Raw genomic sequence first — 23170 nt, forward strand, 5'->3', positions numbered from 1 at the left:
GATAGTAGACTTATATAATAGTTTCATTAAAATCTGTTATTTGGTTCATGCCAATATTTTACTAACAGAACGACAAAGATGACTCCAACTTTTGAAGCACAGATTTAAAACCAGATCTTGTGCAGTCAGTTCACTCTTGGAGTTTCTGCTGAGGATAAGTTTCAGCTACTAACACACCACTATCTGTAAAATTCAGAGTCAGATCCATTTTGGGCTTGCTAAAGTTACTTAGCTGTGGCAGCCATCTTGAATTGATGCCTTGAAAATAACAACTGATTAAATAGTAACATAGTAGATTATCTTTAATTTTTTTTCTCAATGCAAACTAAAACTAACTTTGTACAACACAGACGATTTATTATATTTTACTTGAGAATTTAAAAGAAGCAGGAAAGACTTGACATCTTAATGGCACCTTACAGGTGTTTTGTTTCAAGGAACATGAGCAGAACATGGGTTCTTTTGAGTTCACGTTTTGCCTGACAGTCTGCGCCCAATCAAAGCACATTCAGTCCTTTTGATAAGTTGGACGGCTGGAGGGACGTGGTAGCAGGTTCCCATGGGCAGACTTAAGCACTTCAGAGTCCTAATGATGTAAACTAGCTTTAAAGAGTACAGTAGGCAGAGGCATCAAGGCTTAATTGTTCTTTCAACGAAACGGCACGTAAGGCCCTTATCCTTCTCGAGGACTTAATGAGAACCCAACATGCCGCAGTCAGCTCACCTCTTCATGTGTTACAGTGAAGGTAATTAGAAATCACTTGGGTGTGTATGGGCTTAAAGTGGGCTGAGTCAAATTAATGTCTTTGCAGGCAATATTTGTGGTTATTCTGGTTTGAGCAACACTGTGAGAAGAAAGTGGGACCAGTTGTGCCGTTGAAATGACATGAGTTGCGTTCTCTTCTATAGCATACGCCTGCGCCTGCGCCTGCGCCTGCGCCTGCGCCTGCATACACGTGGGCATCGCTGATGTTTTCTCAATTTCCCAGGTGTCCATTTCTCACACCTGCACAGACAGATGTGTCACAATATTTCTGTGCCGGCTTTTTAGGCCTATGATCAAGTTTTAATGATAGAACAACACAAATATGATTGCAACAATGCGATTACCAAAACACAAATGCAACAATATGCAAATCAATGTCACCCGACATCTGACTGAAAATACAGCAAAAATAAGTTAAAAAACTGAAACACTGAAATGTTTACTGACAAAAGTGCATTTTGCAGTTTATGATGTACATTTATGTTTATGCTTTACAGAACTCAAGTGCTTTTTTTAAGCGGTTATTCTTCTTGGTCAGATTGAGATCAGAGAGCCAAAAATAGTTTGTTTTTTGGTTTCTTTAACGATACATTTAGATTGGTTTTCTTTATGACTATATGTTATCTAATGCATTACAAAACATTTAAATCAGATATGACTGTAAATATGATTAACAACAACAAAGGCAAAAATGAGTACAATATGATTTTTAAATAGGTTTTATTTAAATTATGAAAAATTAAAGGCCTAGCAATCCTTGAGGGAATGGATATCACCTGATGCCTTTCATGTCGGAGTTCTAGACTAAGATCGTTATATTGAAAAATGACATGCACTCTCATGCACTATTGCAATATCTCTCTTGAACCCTTCTGATTTGTTAACACTTGCAGTATGAGTTGTGAAGGACTGTCAGCTACTACAACACCAAGTTAATCCATCTTGTGATTTATGAGACATGTTGCTCAACGTTAAACAGGGTCAGCTCTAATGGTTAATGCAATATGTTGCCCTCAAAGTATGTGTTAGGGCCAATGCTCAGTTATTACCACACCAAATACTAACTGAAAAGCTGTAAAATTGACAGAGTTTTTGCCAGTTTTGTATTTGCTAATGTGAATTAGCTGTGGTGGCCATCTTGAACTGAATTGACTCCAAAAGGTAATCAACAGTAGAAGTGAACAAGAAGAGAAAGTTTAAAAAAATCTGTTTGGTGATTCATGAGATATTGTGTTAACAGACAGACAAACAAAAACCCATTCACACAGTCACACATACATAGGTAAAAACACTGTTGCTCTCTTTGTTGTGAACAATATTCATGAACCTATCACTACCTGAACAACTGTCAGCTAGGTTAATGAATCCGAACAGAGTCTGGTTACTATTGTAACCGGTGATAGTTTGTGTCCCAAAGTCACTGAAGTAATTCTGATCTTTCCTTGTGAATACATTAAGAGTGACAGAAACTTTATTATGTTTTGATCTGCTCACTTATAGAGAGGGACGAAATGAAACCGAAAGAAGGGGAGAAAAACATTCCATATTATTTTTTTTTCTTAGAATTGCCAAGTCATTACAGCAGAGTCATTAACACTGAAGTGTTTTCTGTCTCAGCTCTCTGCAGACTGGTATGAACCCACTCCATCTGACAATGTAGTGTCAAAATACGGTCACTTAACTGATGCGCTCTGTGGATTTACACTTGAGAGTTTATCACCTAGCTTGCTAGCTTTGCATTATTCATTGAGCAGAGAGAGAGAGACTGCATTCTGAATGCAGACAGCGTTGTATTCGCACTGCCATATGACAGCAATGCCATCACAACGCCCTTGTTAGAAACTCTACTTTGGGTAATAGGAGGCAGAGACATCTCACAGCCTCATTACAGCCTTTGCTGTATTTACTGAACACTAACAGGGGAAAAATGTGAACTGTCATTTCAATGCCCTTTGCAAGAATTTCTCATTTATTTACAAGTAGAGTTTTCCACATAAAACTTAAACACCCACACAGTCAGTGAAAACATGCTTCACTGCAATAAGAATATAGATAATAACACATGAAATAAACTCTAAACCATGTTTGTTGTGTTTTCCATTACATCAGAATCAGTTCCAGTATGACCATCTTTTACCAACCAAAACATTCATCAAAAAGATCAAGTCAGAGCAAATGTACATACAGACATGTACACCACATCACAGCCTTTTTTATTGATTTTATTTTGAATGCAATAAAATAGCATTTTCTTGCAATATGTGTTAAGATAAAGTGGATATATAATATTTTACTGATAGACCAACTCTCTCGGCCTGCTCTCATTGTTGATAATTAAAATTAGCAGGAACTGTTTTGCCTTACTCTATCTATCTATCTATCTATCTATCTATCTATCTATCTATCTATCTATCTATCTATCTATCTATCTATCTATCTATCTATCTATCTATCTATCTATCATTAGTCTTTTACATACTTGTATCCATCACATCAATGAAGTATCAGCATCCCAGAGCTACTTTTATTAAATATAATTGGAAAAGCTCGTAAAGTCTATTCATCTTCTCTTTTAGTACCTAAATACCAAACACCCTTCCAGTTATTGTGCTTTACACGATAACCTTTTCATAGTTGTTTCTAAATGGCAAAAGATCAAAAAAGGAAAAGAAGTCACAGAGCAATCTAATGCTGAGACTTATTTTATATATTCAACCAAACGGTGCCTTTAGCCAAAAGGTGTCTGTCATGAAATCACGTATCACAAACATCTGAGATGTAAGCTGTATTATTTATTTCAAAAATAGCCTCAAGTGTTTCATTTAATAACAAGTAAACTACTGTGGCTAAATAAACACAGAGATTGGCACTCTTTATATGTAAAACTATGAAAAAACAAAAAACAAAAACAAATGCCAGAAACATGTTGATGTAATTTTTTTAGCAATACACCCAAATAAAAGACAGCACATTGTGTACTAATGATTTTATAGACTTTCACAATTATCTTGTTGTAGCATTGTCACGGAAAATATTGTGTCCAGGTAATAATGACACAATTTAAAACAATGATATCATTGTAAATGGTGCTAAAATAAACTCAACTTATCTCACAAATGTGAAAAGCTGCTCATGAGGAATGGTTTTAATTATCACCTGCCACTGAAGGTGAAAGGGCGATTATGCTTTTACTCCTGTCGGTGTGTATGTGTGTTTATTTGCGGTGCCTTTGCAAAGTATTGCAAGAATCACTGGATAGATTTCAATAAAACTTTCATGAAGTTATCATTGCATAAACATCTACAACTAATTAGCTTTTGGAGTCAGCTCATTTTAATATGATTTCCACTGCCAGCTGACCTTAGAAAACACAAGAAATGGCTATAACTTAGCTAAAAAATGATAGTAGCGCCACATACAAGCTTGTTTATTTGTTAGCAAAATAACCGTTAAATCTCTAAATGGATTTCAATGAAACTCTCAGAAAGTCAAAGTTGATTGTATATTTACAACTGATTAACTTTTAGAGTCAGCCCAATTCAATATGGCCACCACAGCTAATTAACCTTAGCCTACACAAAAAGGTGAGTGAATTTTGCATTTTTTGAACTAGAACTCAGGGTGGTTGAAGCTGACAAAAATCCAAAAAACATACTCCAAGCACTGGCAGATCATGTGAGAGATTGCAAAATCCCATGAAATAGTGCATAATGGCATTTTAAAAGTTTGACTAAAACAGCTTCAGCTCTGTAATTTAATCATCTAGAGACGATCTTAGCCTAAAACTCTGACATGAAAGATGGTAGGCAGTATGCATTCATTCAAGGAATGCTAGGCCTTTATGTTGCAAATGTAACTGTGCAATTGGCAAATTTTCACACCATGAAACATTCATCTCTCCAATGCTTTGTCCTGGACCAGAAGCCTACTCCTATCAATGCTAATCAGGACAGGGTAATTGTCAGGGTTCTGTAGATGAAATCCATTGAAATGACTGTTGTATGACACTTATCATCAGCATAATCAATGTAATAAACACAGGCAAAGGAGTATAGATTAGAGTTAAAAAGTGAAGACCTAAAGAAAGGGTAGCCAGACTCTGTATATTTTCTGTAATATCTGAAAAAGACCACAGATGACTCTTTGAAACACAGACAGCTTCAGTGAGGCTAAGAGAGGATGAGCAGATTGTTCTTTTCTATTGTTGGATCATTATGACAGCTGTGGTCCCAGGCTGTTCTTGCCAAGTCTGACTGACAGGCTGAGTGCTGGGGAGCTGACAGGCTTAGCACGTTCATTGGCAGATACAGATGTCACATGCACCACAGGTCCGTCTTGCAGCTGCAGATGGAAAACAGGGTGGTCATCAACACAGAGCCAGGAGAAATACAGGGCAGCCTAAAAAAGTACTGATTACTCATCTTAATTGAGTTAACCCTCCTGAAGCCCTTGTAACTTCTGGTCCATTTGTCCCGAAGGCCGTGGGAGGGTTAAAACACATCAAATTAAAGGCCTATTTTGTCAGAGTTTTAGACTAAAATCAGTGTATTTTGAGAATTTAGATTTTAGCTGTTTTGTTCAATCCTTGAAAAGGACATTATGTACGATCTTATGTGATATTACGAGATGTCATGCTCAGAGTATGTGTTGTAAATGAATCTACCACATCAAATTTTAGCTCAATAACTGGAAAATCTGAATGAGCTTTAGCCAATTTTGTTTTGGTTAATATTGATTGGCTGCGTCAGCCATCTTGAATTGATTCACTCCAAAAGTTAACTAGTTGTAAATGTATGATGTCTAACAGATGCTAACAGACAAACAGAGTTGACTCCAATAGTTAAAGTTCAGGCTTAAACAAAGCTTCTGCATGATCAGTTAGTGCTAAGAATATGTTGGAGATCAGCGTTAGCTACTATCACACCACAATTTTAGCTCAATATCTGTAAAAATGGTTCATTTTTAGCTATTTTAGTGTTCCTGATGTTGATTAGCTGCGGTGGCCATCTTGAATTGGGTTGATTCCAAAAGTTAATCACTTGTAGATGCCAATTCAATAATCACTTTCTGGAGATTTTGAGTAAAATCTCTTCAGAGGTTCACAAGATACTTTGCTAATAGTACAGACAAACCAACGCACGACCAAAAACATTAATGCTCCGCCCTTGCCTTCAGTGGCTGGTGATAAATATTCAAAAGTTTTAGGTGTATATGTTTTGCCCACTACTGCTGGTTGTTGCATGTCAACTATTCCAATAAATCCGTGTGGGACTTTATGTCATGTTGCTCAAACTTTGTGCCAGAGCTGGGAATGTTTGGACACGGTTAAATCCAGGAATTGGCCACCAATTATCTAGCATGTAATGAAGAAGTTGTAAAAGCTGCCTCCAAGTGGCTGACTTGTGTGACCTAATTAGATGTGACAAAGTTGAGCATCTCTTGAGGATTGGATTAAAAACACATTGTGAACTGCAGACTGCTCAGACAAAATCGATTATGACACTAATCCTTGATGAATAATGAATATGGTCATTTACCAAGCAGGCTGCAGGAGAAAGTCCATTGTACGTTTAAAAAAAAAAGATGGAGAGAGAAGCTGAAATGGACCATTTACTAATGCATGGTGGTAATGATAGAGACTTTCTCTGTGTGGATAATGTGTCATGCCCCGAGGCTTCATCTTAAAACGTTTTCAACCTCTGGGTGTGAAGGAGAATTGGGGGAAAACCCATTTAACTAACGCAGCTGAATCCGTGTGAAATACCTGATGCAAAATACTCAGTGACACAGGTAAGTTGTCTGCTCCTCTGGGAGGATATAAATTCTCTTCCCTGAAGCTGCTGTTCTTAAATAATTTAACACATAAAAGACTACGTGAGCGATGTGTTGACTGAAAATCAATTGAATGTCCACTGCCTCATATGTCTCTTTCCCAGAGTTGGCACCAGCACTTCTTTAAAACAGGCTTTCCCTGCAGGGACTCTATTCAGAAAGTACTTCATGTGTCCAGAACAAGGCAGCATTTCAGACACACAGGATCACTGAGGGGATTATTTTTTGCTGGTCATAAAGATTTTATGACAGACTCTTAAAAATGAAGGAAATAAAGGTCCTACTCAATGTCTAGTCAAAATTCTGACAAAATTAAATTAAACGCCTTGCTTTTTTTTTTTTTTTTTTTGAAGGACTGCATATTTTCCACTGCCTTTTATGCCAGAGTTTTAAGCTGAAAATCATCCAATGATGACAAATGATGAATTTATATCTATTTTGGTCAAACGCGGAAAAAAACATTATGCACAGTCTCATGTGATATTGCAATATGTTGCATAATCAGTTTGTGGTAGAATAGTAGATGGTACTCATGAGGCTGTGGGTTCGAGCCCACAAAAAAAGCTGCATGAACTGTTAGTGCTTGGACTATATGTTGTGAATCACTGTCATCTACTACCACACCAAATTTAAGCTCAATATCTGTATAATTCATCGAGGTGTAGCTAAGGTTGATTAGATGCGGTGGCCATCCTAAACTTGGTTGACTCCAAAAGTTAATCAGTAGTACACGTCAACCAAATAATTAATTTATTCAGTGATTCTTGAATTTTTATACACACACTCATACAGCTCTGACACAGACACAAATAGTATTGCTTTGTTAATGAAGGCAATAAAGGTCCTACCCTAAGTCTAATCAAAATTCTGGTAAAAATTAAATATATTTCAAATATGTTTCAAGATAATTTATGATACATTTGATATGGTTTTCATTTAAATCAAGCTCTTAGTTATGTATTTAGACTTTACACAACAGGCCAACTTACTTTCAAATTGACTTGTGTTTATGGAATAATAATTTACTTCAGAATGATGCTAATCTGGAACAAACTCCTTAGACATTACAATAAACCTAATAAAAGTCATGTAGGCACAAAACTCTCAGAAAACAACAGCAATGAATTCATTAATCAGGCCCAGTGATAATACACATTCCTCCTATGATTTGCACCCATGTGTGGCTAAAAATATTTTGTTTTACATATTATTATTCTGTAACTCTGCTGTTCCACATAACATCTTTGTATTATTTTTGAACCATTAGTTATCAAGGTTAATCTTAATTACTAGCATATGTTTAATAAAAATAACTGAGAAATGTCATTTTTTATTTTTCTAATTAATAAAGTAAGATTTTTAATTAAAGTTACACAATACTTGAATATTGTGTTAAACTGTCTCATAGTTTGCCCCCCTACTACTTACTTTGTGACAAAATGTTTATTATCTGAGAGCACCTTTCCACCACAAGTACAAATAAGTGTTTTCTTGATCACTGAAATTGTAGAACATAATTTTAATTAATAATCTATAAAAGTTACGGATGCACAATCGGTTCTTAACTTTAAGAAATAGAGACACACATATGAAATTATTTCCCAGCCTAAATACTCTGTCAAGAAGTTTTTGTTTCAGTATTAATACATCACAAGTGGATGATTGCATTTTTTTTCCTCCATCAAATCTATAGCATGAACTATAAACATTGTCTCATTAATAGTGACAGCATCAATCCAGACAATCATTTCAGGCAGCACTCATTATGTTAATATACTTTGTACTGATTATATGTGTGTGTTTGTGCTTTAAAAACAATCCATAACAGGCTTGTGTGTCTGTGTGTGTGTGTGTGTTTAGTAGAGTCTGTGGGTGTTTGTGAAACCAAACCAAACTCAACTTAAATTTGCTAATTTTGATTCAGTTCCGCAGGTTTGGACAGAGACATTTCACAGAGAATAATTCCACTTTGCAAAGACACAAGCCTGCAGTTGGGCATATTTTCAAAGATTTAGAAGTTCCACAACGTCAAAGTGCTGATACAAGCATTTCTATCTCAACAACGGTTGTAGTAATTTAAATGATTTGACAGGTACATTCACTTTCTTGACAAAGGCAAGCTATTACAAAGAGTCTGTGATTCACATATGGGCTGATTTCAGAAAGCTTTGCCAAGTACACAAACACTCAGTGCTTTTCATTCAGATCTTTTCTTTTGATTTTTGCAACTAGGGCAGTATAAATTTGTCTTATATGAGAAGACACAGACATTACAACAGATGATCAAACAAATCGACAGTTTTTGGATTTAGCAGGATGCTGAGTGGAAGCACCAAAAGGGCTTATTGACCTGCCTACTGTATTGTATTTCTCATTTGGTCTCTTAATTAAAAATAAAATGTAATGACCAACATGAATTGCCCTGACTGTGATATGGTCCCAATTAGAGTGATTCAAAATCTTTTATTAAACAAGAATTTAATGTTATATGGGCTGTCAGGAAGACATAATTCAGAAAATATGGCAGCAGCACATCAACTGTGGACAAATGCAACAGTACTTTTGTTTTTTATTTCAGCTTTCTGTTTTTGAAACATAATGCATGGGCAAAATTCAATTTATGACAATTTAAGAGGAGGAAGAAATTATAAACAATCTTGGATTTATTTGTAGCTGAACTTGCAGCTTGCATCTGTGTCATATCTTGAGGTATTCTGTTTGTTTCTTTGTTAGCAAAATAACTCATTAATCACTGGACAAATCTTTGGATCTACATCTACAACTGATTAAATTTGGACTCAATCAAATTCAAGATATTCTCATAGCATAACAAATCAACTTTAGCAAACACATAAATGACAATAAGCCAGTTAGTTTTACATATGTTGAAATAAGATTTGGTGTAGTAGTAGCTGAGAGTTATCCTCAACACATCTCACAAGATCTCCTGTGAGACTGCGCACAATGCCATTTACAACGTTTGACCAAACGTGATATAACTCCTTCCCCTCTCATCACATAATCTTAGTGTGATGGTTTTATTTCATGTTTCTGTGTATTCACCTCATGGTGGATTGGCAATCTGCCTCTAGCCCCACACCGCCCCAAACAACCACCACTACAACTCTGATCAGGACCAAAACCATCTAGAAAACTGGTGAAAGAGATAGCTGATGGGTGGATGGATGAATAACTTATGCACAGTCAACTTAGGATGGTCTTGATGTTGGTTGCGAATCCATTAATTTAATTATGTGTTTCAGCCTACAGCAGCAGGCACTAATAATCATTCATTATCAATTACCACAACAACAGATTATTGAATACGAAAAGTTATTTAATTACATTTGTTTGATTACTTTGACCTCTAGAAGATGTCTATAAATGCAGCAAATTAAAAATCCTCTGAATATTTCAGTTATTGTATGTGAAGTCATGGAATGAGGCATGTGGTTAAATTATGCATCCTTAAGTGGTGAGTTCATTAGCCCCCTGGAGATCCCTCTAAATAGACCACAGGCTTCATCTAAGTCTTCATTTAGAGATTATATGGAGAAAATAGCTTTGGATATCATGTTAATGGTTCACAACCTGATGAAAGCGACCTGGTAATAGCACAATAGTCACATAATGATTCAAATTAGATGCCTCCAACTCATATTGTGCCGTCCATTTCTAACTGCAGGCTTAGCATTCATCTGTAAGTGATTCATAACAGCTCTTTATGAGTCACAACTCCCCAAAGACTGCGTGTAATAAAGATAGCTGAGGAGGATAAAAGTGTTTGATCACGCATCAGTCCCGTGGCATGGCAGCCTAATCCAATAATGGCTCCTTTAGGAGGTCATACAAAAAACTTCAGGCAAGTTGCAGACAACACAGAAAAAATGGATGGTTATTTCCCTTATTCACCATTACAGTTATGACCACAGTTATAGTGAGGCAGATATGTCATTCCATAACTGGTAAGAAATTTCATTTCAAGACACACAGCATGACCTGCCTTTAGGGGCCTGCTGACATGAGCAATCTGTATGATGTAATAAGCAGCAAGAATCCTCAAGTCTACACAAAAAAATGCACAATTCAATGCATTCAATTGTACAGCAACAATCCCACTGCTGCCTGTAGCTACTGTCAGGGCTGTCTATGTGCTACTTCCTAACTAATGCAAACTTGCAGTCTTTACTTGTAAACATTTTTTGTGTCTCATTTCTCAGCAGGTGGATGCCTAGTACCCCTTTGCCTTGACCCCTGACAGAAATCATGTAAGTTTTGATAATGTATGGGACTTTGGTGACATTTATTTTTATGATAAATATCTATGTACACAACCACAAAAGGAGGGCTGTAAATGTGTTGTAATGAATAAAAAAGTCCCCAGATGTCTTGTTGTACAGATGGCAGGGATCAGCAATATTGGCATTTTTTATTCTCCTCTCAATCATACTGTGCTAAGATTCCCTGCATTTAATATTATCAATCAAAATAATGGTATTTAAGAATAACAATATTAATATGAATTGTTTGCTGGATTCATTCCTCAGGATTAAAATGACCAAATGCAGTTTGTCTATTAAAAAAAAGTTAATGTGAAAGCTCAGAAAGTTTGTTGGTTAATTTATTTGGCTATAAAATAAAGACAAAAGACTTTACTCCCCCTAGTATCCCGCAGTTTGTTGTACGTTATTTTAAACTCAAAAGGATACCTGAAATACGTTTTAGAAACCACATTCTACAAGAGCCACTGGTCTAATAAAAATATACTTTTTGCATTGCAGATATAAAAATGTGAAACCAGGCGCTAAGCATCATTTCACTATTATTGTTCCAACTGTCAAAAATTGATGACCGTTGCCTCAAGCTATGGGCAGGTTTTTCAGCTGAAAAAAGGAATGGGAGATCTGTTAATAAAATACTATAATAAAATAAAACAAAAAATATTGTATAGAAGCACAACTTCAGAATCTGGGAATGGTGGACATTTTAACAAGACAATGGCTGTAGAAATACTGTTTCTAGGGTCATTGTAAAAAAAGGCAACCTTTTTTTATTGTTTTCATTGTTAAACATGTTTTATATACTGATAAGGAAAGAAATTGATAATGCAGTCAGCAAACTTTACGCAGGCACTTTATTACGTCAACAATAAAGTCAACAGTCTGCTGTCCAAAAATGAAACACGTAAAATGCTGAAATAGTAAACTCCAGAATCAAAGCCGAAAAGGAAGTGGAAGACTAAGTTGTTGTTCCCAAATCTGTTGCTCAACTTGACCATGAATGCAAACGGTAGATTCATCAGCAATTTCAGCCCAAAATGAGAGAAGTATAAATATTACAGGAGGCTTCACAGGTGATTTTTAAGATTGAAAATAAAACTTTAATTGTTTAAAGCTGCACATTTTTTTGTCTTTTCCAGCAACTATAGCCAGATAGTAAGAAAACTGCATGATCAAGTCAAATACAAACAAGAGCATCAGGCAACTGCTGGACAACTTTGTGAAGCGTTTCTTCAAGAATCACCTACAAAGAGCTCAAAGAGGTGGTGGTTGACCTCAGTAGAACAAGGTCTCCTACCACGTCCATCAACATCCTGAGTGTTGAAGTGGAAGTTGTGGACAGCACCTGAACAACAGGCTGGACTGGCAGACTAACACTGATGTTGTTTACAGGTAGGGGATCAGCAGACTCTATTTTCTGAGAAAAACTCAGATCCTTCAGTGTGTGCGGTCTGATGCTGCAGATCTTTTATCAGTCCGTGGTGGCAGCTGCCATCTTCTGTGCTGTGGTTTGTTGGTGGAGCAACATCAGCGCCAAAAATGTCAGCAGAATAAGTAAGTAAGTAAAGTTTATTTATAAAGCGCTTTTCACAGACAAAATCACAAAGCGCTGTACAATAATAAAAACAGTAAAAACAAAAATCAACCTTAAAAACCATACCAGACACAAAAACCACCAGAAGAAACAGAACAAAATCAAGAGATAAAAGACTGGGAAAATAAAATGTTTTTAGCTGCTTTTTAAAAACCTCCACAGAGTCAGCAAAACAGAGCTGCAAGGGCAAACTGTTCCACAATAATAATAAAAGAATAAGTAATAAAGCTAGAAACAGAACTTAAGACAATTAGGATAGTGAGGGGCAGGAGGTCACTGATGGACCATCTGTCCCATCCCCTCCATGACTCATTCAGCTCCCCTGTCATAAAGAACCCTTCAGAAGCTTCTTCATACTGTTTTCTGTCTAATTGTCTAACAACTCGTCTTTATTTAATAAATGAAGACTTCTGATTGCTTTTTTTTATATGAAATTGTTATGGGGTTGTAATATAAATATTATTTTATGTCTGCTGCTGTGGCAAATTTATTTTCCTTAAAGTTAAAATAAGTAATCAATCATTAAAAATAAAAGGTTATAACTGGATAATAACTTCCAGGATTTTCCTGGAGTAACTGGATTCATCTTGTCTGACAGAACGTCCAAAAACTGCATTCAGCTAAAGTCTGACCAGAAATATTACTCGGCAGAAATGACACATTAACAACATTCTTCCTCTTTTTCTATGAATGGTTCTTCCAACATAGCACTGTAACAGTGTCCACAAATGATTACAAATCTATGGATTTGCATTAAGTGATGTATATTTTTAATTTGAATGATTTAGTTTTGTGCTAGGATTAAGATTTTTTAGTTGTATAGTAGCATTGGATGCAGTTTTGTTCCTGTTGGAATGGGTTTGCTTTTGGAATGGTGTTTTAAACACAAAAACAAAACTAGAGGGAATATAAATGTTCCAGTCCACTGTCTATTTTCTTCTGATTTATTGCCTGAGCTCATGTCCAAGCATGTAAAACACAAAGCGGTAGAACAAAGCGGCACACACTTCTGCAGTTTTATTTAATAACTCACCTCCATCCTCTTAGGTCCTGTAGAGTTTGCTTCCATAGTTTGTTGCATACTGTTGTTTTAAACAATTTAGGTAAATGCTTTGACTATATTTTGTTTGGCCTGTTTAATGTTCAACAATAGAGAACGTTACCAATCTCTTTAATCTGTTATAGTTATTAATATAGTAACTCTGACTGCAGTCATTATTCTTCATTATATTAATGTAGATGTACAGCACTTTTAAAACAGCTACTTTTGACAAATGTTCTATAAATAAATTTACTGGCCTATTTAACTATTAATCGGAGTTGCAAACTGACAGCATAGCAAATTTCATAGGACGGTTTATTTGTTTAATCCCATTTACGTCAACTGAAAAAGGTGCCCCAAATTAGATATATCAGTTATTTTGGTAATTGTAATACTTTATTATAATTTGAAAATAATGTTAGTCATTTGGGGGAGGAGTTTTTAAAGACCAGAATAAGATGCCAATCACTACAAAGACCAATGAAAATGAAAAAAAAAAGAGAAAAAAAAAAGCCATCCACGTATCTTTGAAGCCGGACATGTTTTTTTTTTTGCAATGAATCATGCATGAGTAAAATCTGAGGAATCTTTTTTGCATGGTTTCCACTCAAAGCATGCTACACAAGTGCTCATTGACCTTAAGTTATGTCCAGCATTTCATGGCATCTTAGCTCAGGAGCAGCTGGTGTTTGCAGGGAGTATAGTCTATGTAGGCAAGTAGATTTTCTGAACTCACAGGTCTGTGGGGGGATCAGAAAAGATCTTCAAGATACTGAATAGATGACAAATTTTGCACCTTATTTACACTTACAGACACAAAGATATAGATAGCATCAATGTCTTTATGGGTGAGAATGTGCTATGTATCGCAACCACATTTCAGAACTAATCTGATTTTATCTGTTCATTCTGAAAATCCGAGTTTGTTTGGTAAGCCATACTTTCTGCTTAGTCCTAACTTTGTTGTCTTTTGTTTATATAATCTTAGACGGACTCAAGGATGTTGACCTGAGAGCTATTTTTGTGGTTCTCCTTATAACACTCTGTGAACAGTATGAACCTGAATGTCTAACTCTCAACCCTAAACTTGCTAAGACTGGTAAGGGTCTAAAATATGAGTTATGCATAAAATTACCTAGAAAAAAAAGGAAATAAAGAAAATTTTTATTTCTGTTTAAATCTTTTCTAGAACACAGTTATTGATGTATGAAAATAAGTTGAATTCACCTATTGCCATGTGGCCTGCTATTAAAATGAACTTTATAATGCCCAGCCTGCAAAGATACAAAACACTTGTACAAGTGTTCACAGTTTACTGAATTAGATATGATCACCCCGTTGAAAATGTCTGAGCAAGTTACATATTTCAGAAAACCCCTGGCTATGTGTGATAAAATATGCAAAAGCACATAAAAGTATACAGAATAACCAGACTCAGATGTCTTGAACTGTAGGAATGTACAAAAAGGTCTAAGTAATCTCCTTACTTCTCTGACCTTTTGAACTCAACACTTGGCCAAGTTTTGTTATCTGAGACTTAATTTACTGTATAAAAGTTACATTTTTGTAAAATAAAAAGTTTTTCTTCAATATGTTAACAAAAAAATTGCAACAAATGCAAACAATGTAAAATATGAACTGTTGTGTCTTATTTTAAGTTAGGTTTTAATAAAGGGTTAATCAGTTTCTGTGACTGTTCCTTTTAGAAAGTGGGTGTTTCAGCACCGAACACAGAGGCATCATCTGTCAGATAAAACAGATTCTGCTTTCTTAAACAGTTTTCTTTTTTTTTCTTTCTGAGCACAACTTTCACAACCCTTAATTAAACACAAAGTGTCTACTGGGGGAAAAGTAATGTGCTGACAATCACAAACTGTTTACTTCCAACATGCAGGTTGACTTTCACTACTGTGCCCGTTGTAATTAAACTCTGCCAGGGCCCACTATAGAGTAGATTAGGACATCTGTTCATTTCTTTTCAGTCAGATGGCTTTTCTGGTGCAAATACTTTCAGTAGATTATCCAACATCTCCGTCTCATGTAAAATTAAAGGCTGAGCATTTCTTGCATCTAGAGCTTCGCCATTCATTCAGCATTTCATTCAAGATGGCCACCACAGCCACATCTCATGCTCAGAGTGTGTGTTGAGGCTGAGGATGGCTCTTAGCAACTACCACATAAACTTTACTTCGTTATCTGTATTTTTCAGTGTTGGCTAAAGGAGCTTTGCTGTGGCAGCCATATTGACTTGCTTGACTCCAAATGTTAATCAGTTATAGATGTACGTCCAGTGATTACTTTCTGAAAGACTGATTCAAATCCATTCAGCAGTTTTTAAGATATTTTGCTAATGGTATAGAGAAACAAGCAAACACAAACATGCCCCCCCCAACACACACCCACACACACACAGACCTTGACCTTTGGCAGCAGGCAAAGAATATGAAGAAAAAAAAGAAACAAGAAACTTATTATTTATATAAACTCAAGGTGATTTTTGTCATTTCTTGTTGGTACATGGCATGCCTTGCAAATCAAGATATCTAAGCAGGATACATATGTTGTTGTTCAGCATGTGTTTTTTTTGTTTTGTTTTTGTTTTTTTTTTCGGGGGGGAGTGGTAGTGTTTGCGGCAATATGGACTCTTTTATTATCCCTTGTTTTGTACCAGGTGGTTTAGTCAAATAAAATAGTTAAAATAAAATAGTTTAAAAATGGAAAGTGGAAAACTGTCAATTTTTTTAATACACACAACAAAAAAACAGCATATTGATCATGAGACACACAAAGTAAGTGTGCTATTTTGTTAGAGCATCACATCTCAGTACTACATCTAAAAACAATGTTAGTTGCTGGTAAAGCATAGTAAAACCTACTGCATATTAAACATTTGGGAGGTGTAATTGAGAAATAACTTGTTGACTTTTCCTAGACCAGCAGATAAACACATTACAGTAATTTGATTTTTTTTCTGGGTTGAAATAGGTTGTCAGTGATGAGACTTCATGGTGAGCTTCTCCTTATCAGGTCCAGCAGGGGTGCCACTGGCCATCCTTTCCATTTTTTGAACCCTCTTGTCAGACTGGCACTTATCTGTTTTCCCAGAACTGTGGCAGGCTTCAGTCTAGCTTTATCCTCTCCATCCCATTGCGCTTTTCCATGGCTTTCCTTTGTAAAGAAAAAAATGAGGGAAGACTAATACCTGTGCTATTTTGCAACACTCAGGAGTATCTTATCACATACAAGCAAAATCCCTGGTCTAGGAAGGGAGGAGCCTGGCCAGTTTTGTTCAGAACGGACTAAAGCTTTGGTAACCGGTGGCAGGAAGGCAATGTTATCTCAGCTTGAACAGCCATGGTACCCCTCCCTGCCCCACTAAACTCCACACAGCCTCTTAACAACACCCATCTCCTCCTTGCAACCCCCTGCCGAAACCCCTGATCCACCTCCCTGGCTCCCAAGTACCCTTGAACAGACATCATGACTGTGATTATTGCTGTTTATCAAGCTGATGAATACAGAACAGGAGTTGTATTGTTCTGGTTTTTGAGCTTGGTCGTGGCTTAGTTGTGAAGGTAACAAGGAGAGCTATCAAGTGTATGCTAACAGGCCTTCTGAGGAAAATGCTTCCAATGGGTACTGAGCGTAAAGTAGAATAACATACAACACTTATTATTATTATTTTTTAAATATTTTTGGAAAAGGAAGTTACTGAAGCCATGATGTCTGCTGTGCTGTTTTATCTAGTAGTCATCTGTAGATTATTGCAGCATTATGTATAAACACACACAACAAATATGACTAAAAACGTATTTTTCTTTTATTTTCCTATTTAAAGTTATGTTTTTTGTTGCTTGTTTGGCCTGCAAAAAATGCAGTTGTACTGTTTGTTTAAGAAACCCCATGAATAAATTCCAATGGTCAAAAATTGTTGTTACATGTTTATAGTTCTAAAAATGCTAAATATTTATATACATATATCAATTTGTCACTTTTACAAATATCAGATTTAGCTTTTTATTTTTCTATTATTTCCCACTGAGAGCTAACCTAAGGGCAGTCTGTCATCACAATGGGTAACCATATGCTCCTGGCAGCATTATCCTTTCAGAAACATTGGATTTCCCTTGTACCAAATGCTCAGATTTGCAAATATGTATTTACTGTTGAGGAAGAAAATGTAATGCCAAAGGTTAAGGATTTATATTTCATGTGATGTCCTCCCCTACTCCCTTAACAACAAACTTTGTAATCCACAAAGTCAGGCTGTTTTTGGTTTGCTCTTTCCGGCTGGCAAAAGACATTTTTAGCCCTGAGTGGAGAATCTGTTGATTTTGGAAGACAAACATGCCTCTTAATTAAATTCAAAGTGGCTTATGCAAAGGCATTATTCAAATCACGCTGCCTTAAAAATATTAAGTTGGAATGCTTGTGAAATGTGAAGTTAAATACACTGGAAGGGGAGGAAAATCATTTAATTAAATCCCTATAGTTGTCATTAGCTTGCAAGCGTCTGGAGGCCTGGTCACAGATTACACATGAAGTTCTAAAAGGCTGACAAGCACTTTTAAATAAAAGTTATTAACTTTTTAAGCACCCAATTATGTCCCCTAGTTGGCAAGCACATAACTTATAATCTTCTATAAGGCAACTTTGGCTAAGGATCATTGTCCCTCTGAAGTGTGACCGTTTAAGCTCTGTTAAGGCTGACAAATGAAACCTAACCTTGTCCCGAAAATAAAACTCTTTCTTTTCTTTAGAGACTAATTTTTGTTTTATGCACTTTGGGAGAAGTCTGTAAGATTCAGTTGATGCAGCTTTGAAAAGTAAATAAAAAACAGTCTTAGAAACACTGATTACAGTGAATTTTCACTTGACAACATCAACAAAGATGAGAAATTTAAGAGAAAGCATGTTGCACATCTTTGCTCTTATAACACGGATGTACCACCACTTCACACATACTAGCTTATTTTGTCTTTAGTCTTCAATGGAAATGTTGTGCATTGTCTTCTCAGCTGCCACATCATTTTCAGGAGTCACTTTTAGTATTTGTCAGTTCACAGGAATTTTGCAAGCCAGGTATGAGAGAGGATGCCCATGGTGTAAAATTGTTGTTGGAGAGACTGCAGGGGATATGATGGACTTGAGTCACTTGTCAACCAAATGACAGGGTAGTCCAATCCTTGACTGCCTCCCAGGGTGCATGTCTCAGTGGCAAAAAAGTGTGATACAAACATCCTGAACCTTTAGGCTTCCATCAGCAGTTATCGTGACATTTTTTTCAACTTTTAACTGGTTGGATGAAATTCTTTTGACTATAATAAAAATGGTAAAGAATTTTTTTTATATTTGATTGGACAAGGGAGGAAAGACAACCTGATCAGAAATACTGTAGACATCAGCGCATCACTGATACTGATTGAAACTAACCAAAATATCCTCTGATTTTAATCTGTTCATCCATAATAATCAGAAATTATTATATTTATTATAATTAGAAATAACTCCAACTTTCCATTGAAAATAATTAAAAAATAAAATAACTGCAATGTTATTTACAATTTGTGTTTGTGTACTGCATATTTGAACACATTTTCAGAAAACAACTTTTCAGTGAAAACACTGATTGGTCAAATGAATTTATAGAGCTGGACTATAGACTGTATAACGTAACAAATGTCAAATATGTCTGATTTTATTATTGTTGTAGTGGGTTACAGCCTTTGTGTAATATCACTTTTTTTCTCCAATAGCTTATATTTTGGCACAGATTTGGAATAACATGGAGTGCAGCTAAAGATCCTTGGCCTAAAAGACATGTAAATCCCCCAGTATGCAGCTGTAGCAACCAGGCTTGACGATAAGTCACAGACTTAAAGCTGACGTGAAAGTGAATAGCTCTCACCCGAGTCGCTGGTTTGTCAAAACTATACTTGCTTTTAATCTTCTTATTGAAGCCAATTCTGTTTCTTTAAAGACCAATGGAGAAAATGCAAATCACATATAAATGAGAAGTAATTCTGACTTCCTCAGTCCGCTTGTCCCTTAGTGACCACATCCAATTTTCCGAGTAATATTATCTGACTTGGCGAAGTGGTCAGTGCACTAAAGAAACCAATATCTGCCAGACCAGCTGTTCTTTTAGGATGCAGAGAAAGTTTGACTCATACTTTTGCTCTGTTGCTCCATTTAAATGGACAGAATGGAGCTAATTTAAATAAAGTCTAATTACAGGCATGCTTTTAAAGAGAACAGAAACATAAGCTAGGGCCACCATCGAGTAGAAATTAGCCTTTGGCATAATGCATCTTAAATAGAGTGAAACAGACTGCAGTACATTAATCTTTTTCCTTCAGCTCTCTTATCCATGAAGCCAAAGTTCATGGGTCATATAATCCTTTTTCCTATTTCTAAATGTGGTGAGGACTGTGTGGCTGTGGAACAATGATTTCAAAGTATGTGCATGTCTTCCATGTTAAAGCATTGTCCAGTGATAAACCAATCTCCTGTCAAGTACTTGGAAAATCAAATGCTGAGCAAATAAAATAGAAAAAAAGTACTTACCACAGAACATTGTGAGATGTAGGACCTATTACAAGATCCACACTCAGGAGGTGCTCTAATGTATTTATATAAATGGTGTTATGTCTGGGCCTTAGATGAGTATAAACCATCATCCATTCTTCTGGAGGGACAGAGGGCTGAACCTGGTAACATATTCTCATTGGGGATGCTAGTCAAACCTTTTACATGAACTTTTAATAGTATTGCCTACGCTTGTGTTAAAGTCAGAGCACTGTAGAAGTGTGAAGGGTGCATGTATAGTGTGTGTTATTTATAGCAGAAAGTTCACATGGATGTTCATGCCCTTCACTACACTTGCTATCAGCCTTCTATAAATAGGTATAATCTATCAAATTCTCAAGTAAATATAAGGTCACTCACATCACTCATCACTTTGGCTTACATTTTACCACTGCATTATGGATGTTCATGAGGTTTTAGAACGTTTCTGGTTGTTCCTCCCTTTGGGGTTTTAAAACGCTTCCAACTGTCAGGACCAGCTGAACTGGAGGTTTAAGTATTGGAGTAAAAAAAATAAAGCATGACCTCTGTCAAAATGAAAGGTCAGAACCCCAAATGTTCTTTCCTCAAAGGCGTCCTGTCACTGGATATCGCAAACAGCATTAACCCAGCTTGGTGGCACTCCTGTTGGAAATCCCACCAGCAATTTTCACCATCTAAATGAACTGTCATTCTCTTGTCATAGTTAGCTCTAACTGATTCTGAGCCACTAATCTCCTAAGCAGATATTCTAAATGGACACAGAGATAGAAAATAAAAGAGGAGGCCAAGAAATCTCGAGGAATAATTCATAACAAATTCCCATTTAGGTCATTTGACAGTCATTGTGGTTTGTGTCTGATGGTTTCAGGCTTATGGTAGAAATACTATTCATGATTCGGTACTGTGTTTAACTGACATTTTGACATAATCTACATTGATGATGGATTTTAAATATAAGACACAGATGTTTTGGACAGTGATGGCCACATTCCTCTTGTATCCAGCTGTCGTACATCTTTAATGCACAGTCCACTCTACTCTGTTGCTTGTAACTAAGTTCCTTAACAGTTTGAAATGTCCAATTACACAGTTGGATGACCAATATGACTTTATAAGAAAGCAGAATGGCTTAGCCATTGAAATTGCTTTCCGAGTTTAAAATGATCTTCAATCTAAATAGCATTATGCAAATGATGGCAAATATTAAGACAAAAAAAAAAACAGTGCTGATTGGCTTGTATTTCTACCATTTTCAGTATGAGCTTAAAGATTTCCATAGCTAAAAACAGGATTTTAAAAATACAAAACGTGAAATAAAGCTTTTCTGAAGAAGTAATCTGCAGCTTGGAACAAAAACTTTTTCTTTTTTTTGGCTGTCACAATCATTCAAACGCTTTGTCAAGCATATTTTCATCGCCACATCTTGCTCAGGGCTCTATTCATCACAGTCCACATCTGTGCCATGTGTGATTGATGCATGTATTTGATGGCAGCCAACTGCAAAATACTTACATCAAAAGTGAAAGGGTTCTTCACAGATCGCCTTTGCTTTTTGTACTGTCAGTGTTTTTGCTTGCACAAGCAGTCCTTTCCCTTCTTATATGCTGGCATCAGTCATATTGGAGCAGTCTCTCTCTTGGTGATGGCTCTGTAAATAATATCCTTTCACATAGGTAAACAACACTTCACACCCAACACCAACCATATTATTTCTTTTGTAAACTGATTTTTATTTTACATATCAACACAGAGTTTGACAGTCTTCAGTCCTCCAAATCTCAGTTTTTGAAGCATGATCCCTTGTATCTCAGAGAAGTAATGTACAAAACACTGATGGGACAAATATACAGAAACAATGCATTTTTTTTCAGGTTTTTGCGGCTCTGACAAGATAAGTCACTTACAAACTATAATCCACAGGAATTAGATTAGCTTTCTTCTCTATATGCCAGTTTTCATACTTTCGGCTTAGTTAGATTAACAGCCAAGTTCTGTCAGTTTCAGTCTTCTCAACATTTGCAGAGCATAAAGAAGTTTAAAAGATAAGCCAAAATCTTAAAATCCATCTGGTCATTTTACCTTCTGATCCAGGTGCTTGTAAAAACAGCTTTGCCTGCAGTAAGTGATAAATTTGTAATTTAAAAGCATCAAATCATCTTAAGACATCTCAGGTGGCTTGACTGGATTGCCGAACACCACGAGTGAAACAACTGGTAATTTTTAACTATGGTTTGTAACCCAAAACAGAGTAAACTGGAAAACAAGACACGTTGACATTCAGGTAAAACTGTGATTTATTTGCAGGTGAACAGACTTCTGTGGAACAGTGAAGACCTGTGGGGAATAAAAGAAGGTGAGTATCTTCCATTTGGATTTAAGTTGATATCTGAGAGTTGTCGTGTTAACGAAGGAGAGCATTCAGTCCAACTGTATCATTGTGATTAGTTTATTCCGCATCACACCAACTCTCAGCATAGACATTTTCTTTCTTTTTCAGCAATCAGCGTCACCTGTCTACTTAAGCCTGACGCACCCCCCTGTGATGTCATCACAGGTGGCCATTTGTAGTTTTTAACCATGCATACCATTAACACCACATCTTCCCTCTCTAGAATCAATGGGTAGACTACCATTGATTCAACAGACCTTAGAGGATTATTCTGCCTCTGTAGCTGGAAGGTCTGTCTCTACCTAGAACTAGAAAACATTGTAAATAGAGATACACATTTAATCATTCTTAAACTTTAGCGTAATATGTACACAAATTATTTCATTCCCTTTGACTATAAATTCAGTCTATCAGGTTTCACGATCCGTCTCCCAAACCTGGTTCTAGGAGTAGGTGAAAGTTCAGGAAGATTCTGCTGTGTAGGTTCTTCGGAACTCTGTTGAGCTTGTTCTGGAGCCAGGTCCCCTTCCGGTACTTCTGGCTCTGTCGAAGGCTCCATGGCAACCAAATGACGACGATTTCGCCTAATTGATCCATGCGGTCCTTCCACAATATAAGAGCGTGGAGTCAAATGACTGCTAACCACTGCTCCACTTGTGCCTTGGTCTTTAATCCACACACCTTGTCCTGGAGTGAG

General features: G+C 36.3%; 1 pseudogene; it reads left to right on the forward strand.

The window, feature by feature from the left end:
• Positions 1-706: 706 nt before the first annotated feature.
• Positions 707-23170, forward strand: part of LOC108231559 — a 36656-nt pseudogene continuing 14192 nt past the window's right edge.

Source organism: Kryptolebias marmoratus, linkage group LG4 (genome assembly GCF_001649575.2).
Source record: "Kryptolebias marmoratus isolate JLee-2015 linkage group LG4, ASM164957v2, whole genome shotgun sequence".
In the NCBI taxonomy this organism is placed as follows: domain Eukaryota; kingdom Metazoa; phylum Chordata; class Actinopteri; order Cyprinodontiformes; family Rivulidae; genus Kryptolebias; species Kryptolebias marmoratus.